Source organism: Chiloscyllium plagiosum, unplaced genomic scaffold (genome assembly GCF_037043375.1).
Source record: "Chiloscyllium plagiosum isolate Xiang-an unplaced genomic scaffold, Cpla_swu_hap1 HiC_scaffold_3, whole genome shotgun sequence".
NCBI classification, from domain to species: Eukaryota; Metazoa; Chordata; class Chondrichthyes; order Orectolobiformes; family Hemiscylliidae; genus Chiloscyllium; species Chiloscyllium plagiosum.
In genome coordinates, this window is record NW_028270141.1 from 141,858,363 (window position 1) to 141,871,946 (window position 13,584).

Here is a 13,584-nt window from a genome sequence, read left to right on the forward strand (position 1 = left end):
GTACTGGGACCGCAGCTTTTTACAATCTATCTTCAGGATATACAAGATGGTATTAGCAATAACATTCGCAAATTTCATCAGCTGGGTGGCAGGGTGAAATGTGATGAGGATGTTAGGAGATTACAGGGTGACCTGGACAAGTTAGGTGAGTGCTCAGATGCATGGCAGATGCACTTTCACGTGGATAAATGGATCCTTATCCACTTTGGTGGCAAGAACAGGAAGGCAGATTACCACCTAAGTGGAATCAATTTAGGTAAAGGGGCAGTACAGAGAGATCTGGGGGTTCTTGTACACCACTCAATGAAGGTAAGCATGCAGGTACAGCAGGTAGTGAAGAAGGCTAATAGCATGCTGGCCTTCATAACAAGAGGGATTGAGTATAGAAGCAAAGAGGTCCTTCTGCAGCTGTACAGGGCCCTGGTGAGACCACACCTGGAGTACTGTGTGCAGTTCTGGTCTCCAAATTTGAGGAGAGACATTCTGGCTATTGAGGGAATGCAGCGTAGGTTCACGAGGTCAATTCCTGGAATGGCGGGATTACCTTACACTGAAAGACTGGAGCGACTGGGCTTGTGTACCCTTGAGTTTAGAAGACTGAGAGGGGATCTGGTTGAGACATATAAGATGATCAAAGGATTGGACACTCTGGCGGCAGGCAACATGTTTCCGCTGCGGGGTGAGTGCCGAAACAGAGGACACAGCTTAAAAATACGGGGTAGACCATTTAGGACAGAGATGAGGAGAAACTTCTTCACCCAGAGAGTGGTGGCTGTGTGGAATGCTCTGCCCCAGAGGGCAGTGGAGGCCCAGTCTCTGGATTCATTTAAGAAAGAGTTGGATAGAGCTCTCAAGGATAGTGGAATCAAGGGTTATGGAGATAAGGCAGGAACAGGATACTGATTAAGGATGATCAGCCATGATCATATTGAATGGTGGTGCAGGCTGGAAGGGCAGAATGGCCAACTCCTGCACCTATTGTCTATTGTCCGCCTTTCCTGACTGCCACCCGCAGACAGCGTGCAGCCCCAATCCCTTTCTTTCCGCCTTTCTTGCTGATTTTGGCAGCGCTCCGCTCTCCTCCCCTCCGTGTCTCGTGCCTGCAGGAGACTGATGCCAGGCACAGCAGCAGCAGCAAAAATAACCTGCCGCTCCATTGCCTGGCACAAGACAAGTGCAGAGGGGTGACTTGAGCAGCCACTGCTGGCGGAAAAAGCCTACTGCACCTGGTATTCCCAGGCGGTCTCCCATCCAAGTACTAACCAGGCCTGAGTCTGCTTAGCTTCCGAGATCAGACGAGATCGGGCGTTTTCAGACTAGTATGGCCGTAGGCGCTGGCCCCTGCCTTTTCTCCCTACTTCAAGGCGTGCTAGCCAGCCACATTTTCTTTCTTGCTCTTTCTCTTTATCCCCTTTGGCTTTTTTTTCTCTTTTCTCTTTGCTCTTCCTCCTCCGTGCGTGCTTCCCTCCCTCCGTCCCTCCAGCTGCCTTTCAGCCAGCCCTTGCCCACCAGGCTCCTGTAGTCTCCCACATCCCCACACAGGCCAACTGCAAGCCCTCCCCCTGCTTCATAGGGCCGCAGCCTGCATTCTCTCATCCTTCCACACTCCTCCACCCCTCCATTTCGGAATGCCGGGCACTGACCAGTGGGGTACCGCACGGATCAGTACTGGGACCGCAGCTTTTTACAATCTATCTTCAGGATATACAAGATGGTATTAGCAATAACATTCGCAAATTTCATCAGCTGGGTGGCAGGGTGAAATGTGATGAGGATGTTAGGAGATTACAGGGTGACCTGGACAAGTTAGGTGAGTGCTCAGATGCATGGCAGATGCACTTTCACGTGGATAAATGGATCCTTATCCACTTTGGTGGCAAGAACAGGAAGGCAGATTACCACCTAAGTGGAATCAATTTAGGTAAAGGGGCAGTACAGAGAGATCTGGGGGTTCTTGTACACCACTCAATGAAGGTAAGCATGCAGGTACAGCAGGTAGTGAAGAAGGCTAATAGCATGCTGGCCTTCATAACAAGAGGGATTGAGTATAGAAGCAAAGAGGTCCTTCTGCAGCTGTACAGGGCCCTGGTGAGACCACACCTGGAGTACTGTGTGCAGTTCTGGTCTCCAAATTTGAGGAGAGACATTCTGGCTATTGAGGGAATGCAGCGTAGGTTCACGAGGTCAATTCCTGGAATGGCGGGATTACCTTACACTGAAAGACTGGAGCGACTGGGCTTGTGTACCCTTGAGTTTAGAAGACTGAGAGGGGATCTGGTTGAGACATATAAGATGATCAAAGGATTGGACACTCTGGCGGCAGGCAACATGTTTCCGCTGCGGGGTGAGTGCCGAAACAGAGGACACAGCTTAAAAATACGGGGTAGACCATTTAGGACAGAGATGAGGAGAAACTTCTTCACCCAGAGAGTGGTGGCTGTGTGGAATGCTCTGCCCCAGAGGGCAGTGGAGGCCCAGTCTCTGGATTCATTTAAGAAAGAGTTGGATAGAGCTCTCAAGGATAGTGGAATCAAGGGTTATGGAGATAAGGCAGGAACAGGATACTGATTAAGGATGATCAGCCATGATCATATTGAATGGTGGTGCAGGCTGGAAGGGCAGAATGGCCAACTCCTGCACCTATTGTCTATTGTCCGCCTTTCCTGACTGCCACCCGCAGACAGCGTGCAGCCCCAATCCTTTTCTTTCCGCCTTTCTTGCTGATTTTGGCAGCGCTCCGCTCTCCTCCCCTCCGTGTCTCGTGCCTGCAGGAGACTGATGCCAGGCACAGCAGCAGCAGCAAAAATAACCTGCCGCTCCATTGCCTGGCACAAGACAAGTGCAGAGGGGTGACTTGAGCAGCCACTGCTGGCGGAAAAAGCCGACTGCACCTGGTATTCCCAGGCGGTCTCCCATCCAAGTACTAACCAGGCCTGAGTCTGCTTAGCTTCCGAGATCAGACGAGATCGGGCATTTTCAGACTAGTATGGCCGTAGGCGCTGGTCCCTGCCTTTTCTCCCTACTTCAAGGCGTGCTGGCCAGCCACATTTTCTTTCTTGCTCTTTCTCTTTATCCCCTTTGGCTTTTTTTTCTCTTTTCTCTTTGCTCTTCCTCCTCCGTGCGTGCTTCCCTCCCTCCGTCCCTCCAGCTGCCTTTCAGCCAGCCCTTGCCCACCAGGCTCCTGTAGTCTCCCACATCCCCACACAGGCCAACTGCAAGCCCTCCCCCTGCTTCATAGGGCCGCAGCCTGCATTCTCTCATCCTTCCACACTCCTCCACCCCTCCATTTCGGAATGCCGGGCACTGACCAGTGGGGTACCGCACGGATCAGTACTGGGACCGCAGCTTTTTACAATCTATCTTCAGGATATACAAGATGGTATTAGCAATAACATTCGCAAATTTCATCAGCTGGGTGGCAGGGTGAAATGTGATGAGGATGTTAGGAGATTACAGGGTGACCTGGACAAGTTAGGTGAGTGCTCAGATGCATGGCAGATGCACTTTCACGTGGATAAATGGATCCTTATCCACTTTGGTGGCAAGAACAGGAAGGCAGATTACCACCTAAGTGGAATCAATTTAGGTAAAGGGGCAGTACAGAGAGATCTGGGGGTTCTTGTACACCACTCAATGAAGGTAAGCATGCAGGTACAGCAGGTAGTGAAGAAGGCTAATAGCATGCTGGCCTTCATAACAAGAGGGATTGAGTATAGAAGCAAAGAGGTCCTTCTGCAGCTGTACAGGGCCCTGGTGAGACCACACCTGGAGTACTGTGTGCAGTTCTGGTCTCCAAATTTGAGGAGAGACATTCTGGCTATTGAGGGAATGCAGCGTAGGTTCACGAGGTCAATTCCTGGAATGGCGGGATTACCTTACACTGAAAGACTGGAGCGACTGGGCTTGTGTACCCTTGAGTTTAGAAGACTGAGAGGGGATCTGGTTGAGACATATAAGATGATCAAAGGATTGGACACTCTGGCGGCAGGCAACATGTTTCCGCTGCGGGGTGAGTGCCGAAACAGAGGACACAGCTTAAAAATACGGGGTAGACCATTTAGGACAGAGATGAGGAGAAACTTCTTCACCCAGAGAGTGGTGGCTGTGTGGAATGCTCTGCCCCAGAGGGCAGTGGAGGCCCAGTCTCTGGATTCATTTAAGAAAGAGTTGGATAGAGCTCTCAAGGATAGTGGAATCAAGGGTTATGGAGATAAGGCAGGAACAGGATACTGATTAAGGATGATCAGCCATGATCATATTGAATGGTGGTGCAGGCTGGAAGGGCAGAATGGCCAACTCCTGCACCTATTGTCTATTGTCCGCCTTTCCTGACTGCCACCCGCAGACAGCGTGCAGCCCCAATCCCTTTCTTTCCGCCTTTCTTGCTGATTTTGGCAGCGCTCCGCTCTCCTCCCCTCCGTGTCTCGTGCCTGCAGGAGACTGATGCCAGGCACAGCAGCAGCAGCAAAAATAACCTGCCGCTCCATTGCCTGGCACAAGACAAGTGCAGAGGGGTGACTTGAGCAGCCACTGCTGGCGGAAAAAGCCTACTGCACCTGGTATTCCCAGGCGGTCTCCCATCCAACTACTAACCAGGCCTGAGTCTGCTTAGCTTCCGAGATCAGACGAGATCGGGCATTTTCAGACTAGTATGGCCGTAGGCGCTGGTCCCTGCCTTTTCTCCCTACTTCAAGGCGTGCTGGCCAGCCACATTTTCTTTCTTGCTCTTTCTCTTTATCCCCTTTGGCTTTTTTTTCTCTTTTCTCTTTGCTCTTCCTCCTCCGTGCGTGCTTCCCTCCCTCCGTCCCTCCAGCTGCCTTTCAGCCAGCCCTTGCCCACCAGGCTCCTGTAGTCTCCCACATCCCCACACAGGCCAACTGCAAGCCCTCCCCCTGCTTCATAGGGCCGCAGCCTGCATTCTCTCATCCTTCCACACTCCTCCACCCCTCCATTTCGGAATGCCGGGCACTGACCAGTGGGGTACCGCACGGATCAGTACTGGGACCGCAGCTTTTTACAATCTATCTTCAGGATATACAAGATGGTATTAGCAATAACATTCGCAAATTTCATCAGCTGGGTGGCAGGGTGAAATGTGATGAGGATGTTAGGAGATTACAGGGTGACCTGGACAAGTTAGGTGAGTGCTCAGATGCATGGCAGATGCACTTTCACGTGGATAAATGGATCCTTATCCACTTTGGTGGCAAGAACAGGAAGGCAGATTACCACCTAAGTGGAATCAATTTAGGTAAAGGGGCAGTACAGAGAGATCTGGGGGTTCTTGTACACCACTCAATGAAGGTAAGCATGCAGGTACAGCAGGTAGTGAAGAAGGCTAATAGCATGCTGGCCTTCATAACAAGAGGGATTGAGTATAGAAGCAAAGAGGTCCTTCTGCAGCTGTACAGGGCCCTGGTGAGACCACACCTGGAGTACTGTGTGCAGTTCTGGTCTCCAAATTTGAGGAGAGACATTCTGGCTATTGAGGGAATGCAGCATAGGTTCACGAGGTCAATTCCTGGAATGGCGGGATTACCTTACACTGAAAGACTGGAGCGACTGGGCTTGTGTACCCTTGAGTTTAGAAGACTGAGAGGGGATCTGGTTGAGACATATAAGATGATCAAAGGATTGGACACTCTGGCGGCAGGCAACATGTTTCCGCTGCGGGGTGAGTGCCGAAACAGAGGACACAGCTTAAAAATACGGGGTAGACCATTTAGGACAGAGATGAGGAGAAACTTCTTCACCCAGAGAGTGGTGGCTGTGTGGAATGCTCTGCCCCAGAGGGCAGTGGAGGCCCAGTCTCTGGATTCATTTAAGAAAGAGTTGGATAGAGCTCTCAAGGATAGTGGAATCAAGGGTTATGGAGATAAGGCAGGAACAGGATACTGATTAAGGATGATCAGCCATGATCATATTGAATGGTGGTGCAGGCTGGAAGGGCAGAATGGCCAACTCCTGCACCTATTGTCTATTGTCCGCCTTTCCTGACTGCCACCCGCAGACAGCGTGCAGCCCCAATCCTTTTCTTTCCGCCTTTCTTGCTGATTTTGGCAGCGCTCCGCTCTCCTCCCCTCCGTGTCTCGTGCCTGCAGGAGACTGATGCCAGGCACAGCAGCAGCAGCAAAAATAACCTGCCGCTCCATTGCCTGGCACAAGACAAGTGCAGAGGGGTGACTTGAGCAGCCACTGCTGGCGGAAAAAGCCGACTGCACCTGGTATTCCCAGGCGGTCTCCCATCCAAGTACTAACCAGGCCTGAGTCTGCTTAGCTTCCGAGATCAGACGAGATCGGGCATTTTCAGACTAGTATGGCCGTAGGCGCTGGTCCCTGCCTTTTCTCCCTACTTCAAGGCGTGCTGGCCAGCCACATTTTCTTTCTTGCTCTTTCTCTTTATCCCCTTTGGCTTTTTTTTCTCTTTTCTCTTTGCTCTTCCTCCTCCGTGCGTGCTTCCCTCCCTCCGTCCCTCCAGCTGCCTTTCAGCCAGCCCTTGCCCACCAGGCTCCTGTAGTCTCCCACATCCCCACACAGGCCAACTGCAAGCCCTCCCCCTGCTTCATAGGGCCGCAGCCTGCATTCTCTCATCCTTCCACACTCCTCCACCCCTCCATTTCGGAATGCCGGGCACTGACCAGTGGGGTACCGCACGGATCAGTACTGGGACCGCAGCTTTTTACAATCTATCTTCAGGATATACAAGATGGTATTAGCAATAACATTCGCAAATTTCATCAGCTGGGTGGCAGGGTGAAATGTGATGAGGATGTTAGGAGATTACAGGGTGACCTGGACAAGTTAGGTGAGTGCTCAGATGCATGGCAGATGCACTTTCACGTGGATAAATGGATCCTTATCCACTTTGGTGGCAAGAACAGGAAGGCAGATTACCACCTAAGTGGAATCAATTTAGGTAAAGGGGCAGTACAGAGAGATCTGGGGGTTCTTGTACACCACTCAATGAAGGTAAGCATGCAGGTACAGCAGGTAGTGAAGAAGGCTAATAGCATGCTGGCCTTCATAACAAGAGGGATTGAGTATAGAAGCAAAGAGGTCCTTCTGCAGCTGTACAGGGCCCTGGTGAGACCACACCTGGAGTACTGTGTGCAGTTCTGGTCTCCAAATTTGAGGAGAGACATTCTGGCTATTGAGGGAATGCAGCGTAGGTTCACGAGGTCAATTCCTGGAATGGCGGGATTACCTTACACTGAAAGACTGGAGCGACTGGGCTTGTGTACCCTTGAGTTTAGAAGACTGAGAGGGGATCTGGTTGAGACATATAAGATGATCAAAGGATTGGACACTCTGGCGGCAGGCAACATGTTTCCGCTGCGGGGTGAGTGCCGAAACAGAGGACACAGCTTAAAAATACGGGGTAGACCATTTAGGACAGAGATGAGGAGAAACTTCTTCACCCAGAGAGTGGTGGCTGTGTGGAATGCTCTGCCCCAGAGGGCAGTGGAGGCCCAGTCTCTGGATTCATTTAAGAAAGAGTTGGATAGAGCTCTCAAGGATAGTGGAATCAAGGGTTATGGAGATAAGGCAGGAACAGGATACTGATTAAGGATGATCAGCCATGATCATATTGAATGGTGGTGCAGGCTGGAAGGGCAGAATGGCCAACTCCTGCACCTATTGTCTATTGTCCGCCTTTCCTGACTGCCACCCGCAGACAGCGTGCAGCCCCAATCCCTTTCTTTCCGCCTTTCTTGCTGATTTTGGCAGCGCTCCGCTCTCCTCCCCTCCGTGTCTCGTGCCTGCAGGAGACTGATGCCAGGCACAGCAGCAGCAGCAAAAATAACCTGCCGCTCCATTGCCTGGCACAAGACAAGTGCAGAGGGGTGACTTGAGCAGCCACTGCTGGCGGAAAAAGCCTACTGCACCTGGTATTCCCAGGCGGTCTCCCATCCAAGTACTAACCAGGCCTGAGTCTGCTTAGCTTCCGAGATCAGACGAGATCGGGCGTTTTCAGACTAGTATGGCCGTAGGCGCTGGCCCCTGCCTTTTCTCCCTACTTCAAGGCGTGCTAGCCAGCCACATTTTCTTTCTTGCTCTTTCTCTTTATCCCCTTTGGCTTTTTTTTCTCTTTTCTCTTTGCTCTTCCTCCTCCGTGCGTGCTTCCCTCCCTCCGTCCCTCCAGCTGCCTTTCAGCCAGCCCTTGCCCACCAGGCTCCTGTAGTCTCCCACATCCCCACACAGGCCAACTGCAAGCCCTCCCCCTGCTTCATAGGGCCGCAGCCTGCATTCTCTCATCCTTCCACACTCCTCCACCCCTCCATTTCGGAATGCCGGGCACTGACCAGTGGGGTACCGCACGGATCAGTACTGGGACCGCAGCTTTTTACAATCTATCTTCAGGATATACAAGATGGTATTAGCAATAACATTCGCAAATTTCATCAGCTGGGTGGCAGGGTGAAATGTGATGAGGATGTTAGGAGATTACAGGGTGACCTGGACAAGTTAGGTGAGTGCTCAGATGCATGGCAGATGCACTTTCACGTGGATAAATGGATCCTTATCCACTTTGGTGGCAAGAACAGGAAGGCAGATTACCACCTAAGTGGAATCAATTTAGGTAAAGGGGCAGTACAGAGAGATCTGGGGGTTCTTGTACACCACTCAATGAAGGTAAGCATGCAGGTACAGCAGGTAGTGAAGAAGGCTAATAGCATGCTGGCCTTCATAACAAGAGGGATTGAGTATAGAAGCAAAGAGGTCCTTCTGCAGCTGTACAGGGCCCTGGTGAGACCACACCTGGAGTACTGTGTGCAGTTCTGGTCTCCAAATTTGAGGAGAGACATTCTGGCTATTGAGGGAATGCAGCGTAGGTTCACGAGGTCAATTCCTGGAATGGCGGGATTACCTTACACTGAAAGACTGGAGCGACTGGGCTTGTGTACCCTTGAGTTTAGAAGACTGAGAGGGGATCTGGTTGAGACATATAAGATGATCAAAGGATTGGACACTCTGGCGGCAGGCAACATGTTTCCGCTGCGGGGTGAGTGCCGAAACAGAGGACACAGCTTAAAAATACGGGGTAGACCATTTAGGACAGAGATGAGGAGAAACTTCTTCACCCAGAGAGTGGTGGCTGTGTGGAATGCTCTGCCCCAGAGGGCAGTGGAGGCCCAGTCTCTGGATTCATTTAAGAAAGAGTTGGATAGAGCTCTCAAGGATAGTGGAATCAAGGGTTATGGAGATAAGGCAGGAACAGGATACTGATTAAGGATGATCAGCCATGATCATATTGAATGGTGGTGCAGGCTGGAAGGGCAGAATGGCCAACTCCTGCACCTATTGTCTATTGTCCGCCTTTCCTGACTGCCACCCGCAGACAGCGTGCAGCCCCAATCCTTTTCTTTCCGCCTTTCTTGCTGATTTTGGCAGCGCTCCGCTCTCCTCCCCTCCGTGTCTCGTGCCTGCAGGAGACTGATGCCAGGCACAGCAGCAGCAGCAAAAATAACCTGCCGCTCCATTGCCTGGCACAAGACAAGTGCAGAGGGGTGACTTGAGCAGCCACTGCTGGCGGAAAAAGCCGACTGCACCTGGTATTCCCAGGCGGTCTCCCATCCAAGTACTAACCAGGCCTGAGTCTGCTTAGCTTCCGAGATCAGACGAGATCGGGCATTTTCAGACTAGTATGGCCGTAGGCGCTGGTCCCTGCCTTTTCTCCCTACTTCAAGGCGTGCTGGCCAGCCACATTTTCTTTCTTGCTCTTTCTCTTTATCCCCTTTGGCTTTTTTTTCTCTTTTCTCTTTGCTCTTCCTCCTCCGTGCGTGCTTCCCTCCCTCCGTCCCTCCAGCTGCCTTTCAGCCAGCCCTTGCCCACCAGGCTCCTGTAGTCTCCCACATCCCCACACAGGCCAACTGCAAGCCCTCCCCCTGCTTCATAGGGCCGCAGCCTGCATTCTCTCATCCTTCCACACTCCTCCACCCCTCCATTTCGGAATGCCGGGCACTGACCAGTGGGGTACCGCACGGATCAGTACTGGGACCGCAGCTTTTTACAATCTATCTTCAGGATATACAAGATGGTATTAGCAATAACATTCGCAAATTTCATCAGCTGGGTGGCAGGGTGAAATGTGATGAGGATGTTAGGAGATTACAGGGTGACCTGGACAAGTTAGGTGAGTGCTCAGATGCATGGCAGATGCACTTTCACGTGGATAAATGGATCCTTATCCACTTTGGTGGCAAGAACAGGAAGGCAGATTACCACCTAAGTGGAATCAATTTAGGTAAAGGGGCAGTACAGAGAGATCTGGGGGTTCTTGTACACCACTCAATGAAGGTAAGCATGCAGGTACAGCAGGTAGTGAAGAAGGCTAATAGCATGCTGGCCTTCATAACAAGAGGGATTGAGTATAGAAGCAAAGAGGTCCTTCTGCAGCTGTACAGGGCCCTGGTGAGACCACACCTGGAGTACTGTGTGCAGTTCTGGTCTCCAAATTTGAGGAGAGACATTCTGGCTATTGAGGGAATGCAGCGTAGGTTCACGAGGTCAATTCCTGGAATGGCGGGATTACCTTACACTGAAAGACTGGAGCGACTGGGCTTGTGTACCCTTGAGTTTAGAAGACTGAGAGGGGATCTGGTTGAGACATATAAGATGATCAAAGGATTGGACACTCTGGCGGCAGGCAACATGTTTCCGCTGCGGGGTGAGTGCCGAAACAGAGGACACAGCTTAAAAATACGGGGTAGACCATTTAGGACAGAGATGAGGAGAAACTTCTTCACCCAGAGAGTGGTGGCTGTGTGGAATGCTCTGCCCCAGAGGGCAGTGGAGGCCCAGTCTCTGGATTCATTTAAGAAAGAGTTGGATAGAGCTCTCAAGGATAGTGGAATCAAGGGTTATGGAGATAAGGCAGGAACAGGATACTGATTAAGGATGATCAGCCATGATCATATTGAATGGTGGTGCAGGCTGGAAGGGCAGAATGGCCAACTCCTGCACCTATTGTCTATTGTCCGCCTTTCCTGACTGCCACCCGCAGACAGCGTGCAGCCCCAATCCCTTTCTTGCTGATTTTGGCAGCGCTCCGCTCTCCTCCCCTCCGTGTCTCGTGCCTGCAGGAGACTGATGCCAGGCACAGCAGCAGCAGCAAAAATAACCTGCCGCTCCATTGCCTGGCACAAGACAAGTGCAGAGGGGTGACTTGAGCAGCCACTGCTGGCGGAAAAAGCCGACTGCACCTGGTATTCCCAGGCGGTCTCCCATCCAAGTACTAACCAGGCCTGAGTCTGCTTAGCTTCCGAGATCAGACGAGATCGGGCATTTTCAGACTAGTATGGCCGTAGGCGCTGGTCCCTGCCTTTTCTCCCTACTTCAAGGCGTGCTGGCCAGCCACATTTTCTTTCTTGCTCTTTCTCTTTATCCCCTTTGGCTTTTTTTTCTCTTTTCTCTTTGCTCTTCCTCCTCCGTGCGTGCTTCCCTCCCTCCGTCCCTCCAGCTGCCTTTCAGCCAGCCCTTGCCCACCAGGCTCCTGTAGTCTCCCACATCCCCACACAGGCCAACTGCAAGCCCTCCCCCTGCTTCATAGGGCCGCAGCCTGCATTCTCTCATCCTTCCACACTCCTCCACCCCTCCATTTCGGAATGCCGGGCACTGACCAGTGGGGTACCGCACGGATCAGTACTGGGACCGCAGCTTTTTACAATCTATCTTCAGGATATACAAGATGGTATTAGCAATAACATTCGCAAATTTCATCAGCTGGGTGGCAGGGTGAAATGTGATGAGGATGTTAGGAGATTACAGGGTGACCTGGACAAGTTAGGTGAGTGCTCAGATGCATGGCAGATGCACTTTCACGTGGATAAATGGATCCTTATCCACTTTGGTGGCAAGAACAGGAAGGCAGATTACCACCTAAGTGGAATCAATTTAGGTAAAGGGGCAGTACAGAGAGATCTGGGGGTTCTTGTACACCACTCAATGAAGGTAAGCATGCAGGTACAGCAGGTAGTGAAGAAGGCTAATAGCATGCTGGCCTTCATAACAAGAGGGATTGAGTATAGAAGCAAAGAGGTCCTTCTGCAGCTGTACAGGGCCCTGGTGAGACCACACCTGGAGTACTGTGTGCAGTTCTGGTCTCCAAATTTGAGGAGAGACATTCTGGCTATTGAGGGAATGCAGCGTAGGTTCACGAGGTCAATTCCTGGAATGGCGGGATTACCTTACACTGAAAGACTGGAGCGACTGGGCTTGTGTACCCTTGAGTTTAGAAGACTGAGAGGGGATCTGGTTGAGACATATAAGATGATCAAAGGATTGGACACTCTGGCGGCAGGCAACATGTTTCCGCTGCGGGGTGAGTGCCGAAACAGAGGACACAGCTTAAAAATACGGGGTAGACCATTTAGGACAGAGATGAGGAGAAACTTCTTCACCCAGAGAGTGGTGGCTGTGTGGAATGCTCTGCCCCAGAGGGCAGTGGAGGCCCAGTCTCTGGATTCATTTAAGAAAGAGTTGGATAGAGCTCTCAAGGATAGTGGAATCAAGGGTTATGGAGATAAGGCAGGAACAGGATACTGATTAAGGATGATCAGCCATGATCATATTGAATGGTGGTGCAGGCTGGAAGGGCAGAATGGCCAACTCCTGCACCTATTGTCTATTGTCCGCCTTTCCTGACTGCCACCCGCAGACAGCGTGCAGCCCCAATCCCTTTCTTGCTGATTTTGGCAGCGCTCCGCTCTCCTCCCCTCCGTGTCTCGTGCCTGCAGGAGACTGATGCCAGGCACAGCAGCAGCAGCAAAAATAACCTGCCGCTCCATTGCCTGGCACAAGACAAGTGCAGAGGGGTGACTTGAGCAGCCACTGCTGGCGGAAAAAGCCTACTGCACCTGGTATTCCCAGGCGGTCTCCCATCCAAGTACTAACCAGGCCTGAGTCTGCTTAGCTTCCGAGATCAGACGAGATCGGGCGTTTTCAGACTAGTATGGCCGTAGGCGCTGGCCCCTGCCTTTTCTCCCTACTTCAAGGCGTGCTGGCCAGCCACATTTTCTTTCTTGCTCTTTCTCTTTATCCCCTTTGGCTTTTTTTTCTCTTTTCTCTTTGCTCTTCCTCCTCCGTGCGTGCTTCCCTCCCTCCGTCCCTCCAGCTGCCTTTCAGCCAGCCCTTGCCCACCAGGCTCCTGTAGTCTCCCACATCCCCACACAGGCCAACTGCAAGCCCTCCCCCTGCTTCATAGGGCCGCAGCCTGCATTCTCTCATCCTTCCACACTCCTCCACCCCTCCATTTCGGAATGCCGGGCACTGACCAGTGGGGTACCGCACGGATCAGTACTGGGACCACAGCTTTTTACAATCTATCTTCAGGATATACAAGATAGTATTAGCAATAACATTCGCAAATTTCATCAGCTGGGTGGCAGGGTGAAATGTGATGAGGATGTTAGGAGATTACAGGGTGACCTGGACAAGTTAGGTGAGTGCTCAGATGCATGGCAGATGCACTTTCACGTGGATAAATGGATCCTTATCCACTTTGGTGGCAAGAACAGGAAGGCAGATTACCACCTAAGTGGAATCAATTTAGGTAAAGGGGCAGTACAGAGAGATCTGGGGGTT

General features: G+C 51.6%; 8 non-coding genes across 8 annotated transcripts; all 8 read right to left on the reverse strand.

The window, feature by feature from the left end:
- Positions 1–1,214: 1,214 nt before the first annotated feature.
- LOC148151537 (5S ribosomal RNA) lies at positions 1,215–1,333 on the reverse strand. The gene has a single exon (XR_015756566.1). It is a non-coding gene; the product is annotated as a 5S ribosomal RNA (ribosomal RNA).
- Positions 1,334–2,879: 1,546 nt separating this feature from the next.
- On the reverse strand, positions 2,880–2,998 carry LOC148151538 (5S ribosomal RNA). Its single transcript, XR_015755856.1, has one exon. It is a non-coding gene; the product is annotated as a 5S ribosomal RNA (ribosomal RNA).
- A 1,546-nt stretch (positions 2,999–4,544) lies between these two features.
- On the reverse strand, positions 4,545–4,663 carry LOC148151539 (5S ribosomal RNA). Its single transcript, XR_015755731.1, has one exon. It is a non-coding gene; the product is annotated as a 5S ribosomal RNA (ribosomal RNA).
- Positions 4,664–6,209: 1,546 nt separating this feature from the next.
- Positions 6,210–6,328, reverse strand: LOC148151540 (5S ribosomal RNA). Its single transcript, XR_015755857.1, has one exon. It is a non-coding gene; the product is annotated as a 5S ribosomal RNA (ribosomal RNA).
- A 1,546-nt stretch (positions 6,329–7,874) lies between these two features.
- LOC148151541 (5S ribosomal RNA) lies at positions 7,875–7,993 on the reverse strand. Its single transcript, XR_015756567.1, has one exon. It is a non-coding gene; the product is annotated as a 5S ribosomal RNA (ribosomal RNA).
- Positions 7,994–9,539: 1,546 nt separating this feature from the next.
- On the reverse strand, positions 9,540–9,658 carry LOC148151542 (5S ribosomal RNA). The gene has a single exon (XR_015755858.1). It is a non-coding gene; the product is annotated as a 5S ribosomal RNA (ribosomal RNA).
- Positions 9,659–11,192: 1,534 nt separating this feature from the next.
- LOC148151543 (5S ribosomal RNA) lies at positions 11,193–11,311 on the reverse strand. Its single transcript, XR_015755859.1, has one exon. It is a non-coding gene; the product is annotated as a 5S ribosomal RNA (ribosomal RNA).
- Positions 11,312–12,845: 1,534 nt separating this feature from the next.
- LOC148151544 (5S ribosomal RNA) lies at positions 12,846–12,964 on the reverse strand. The gene has a single exon (XR_015756568.1). It is a non-coding gene; the product is annotated as a 5S ribosomal RNA (ribosomal RNA).
- Between the last annotated feature and the right edge of the window lie 620 nt (positions 12,965–13,584).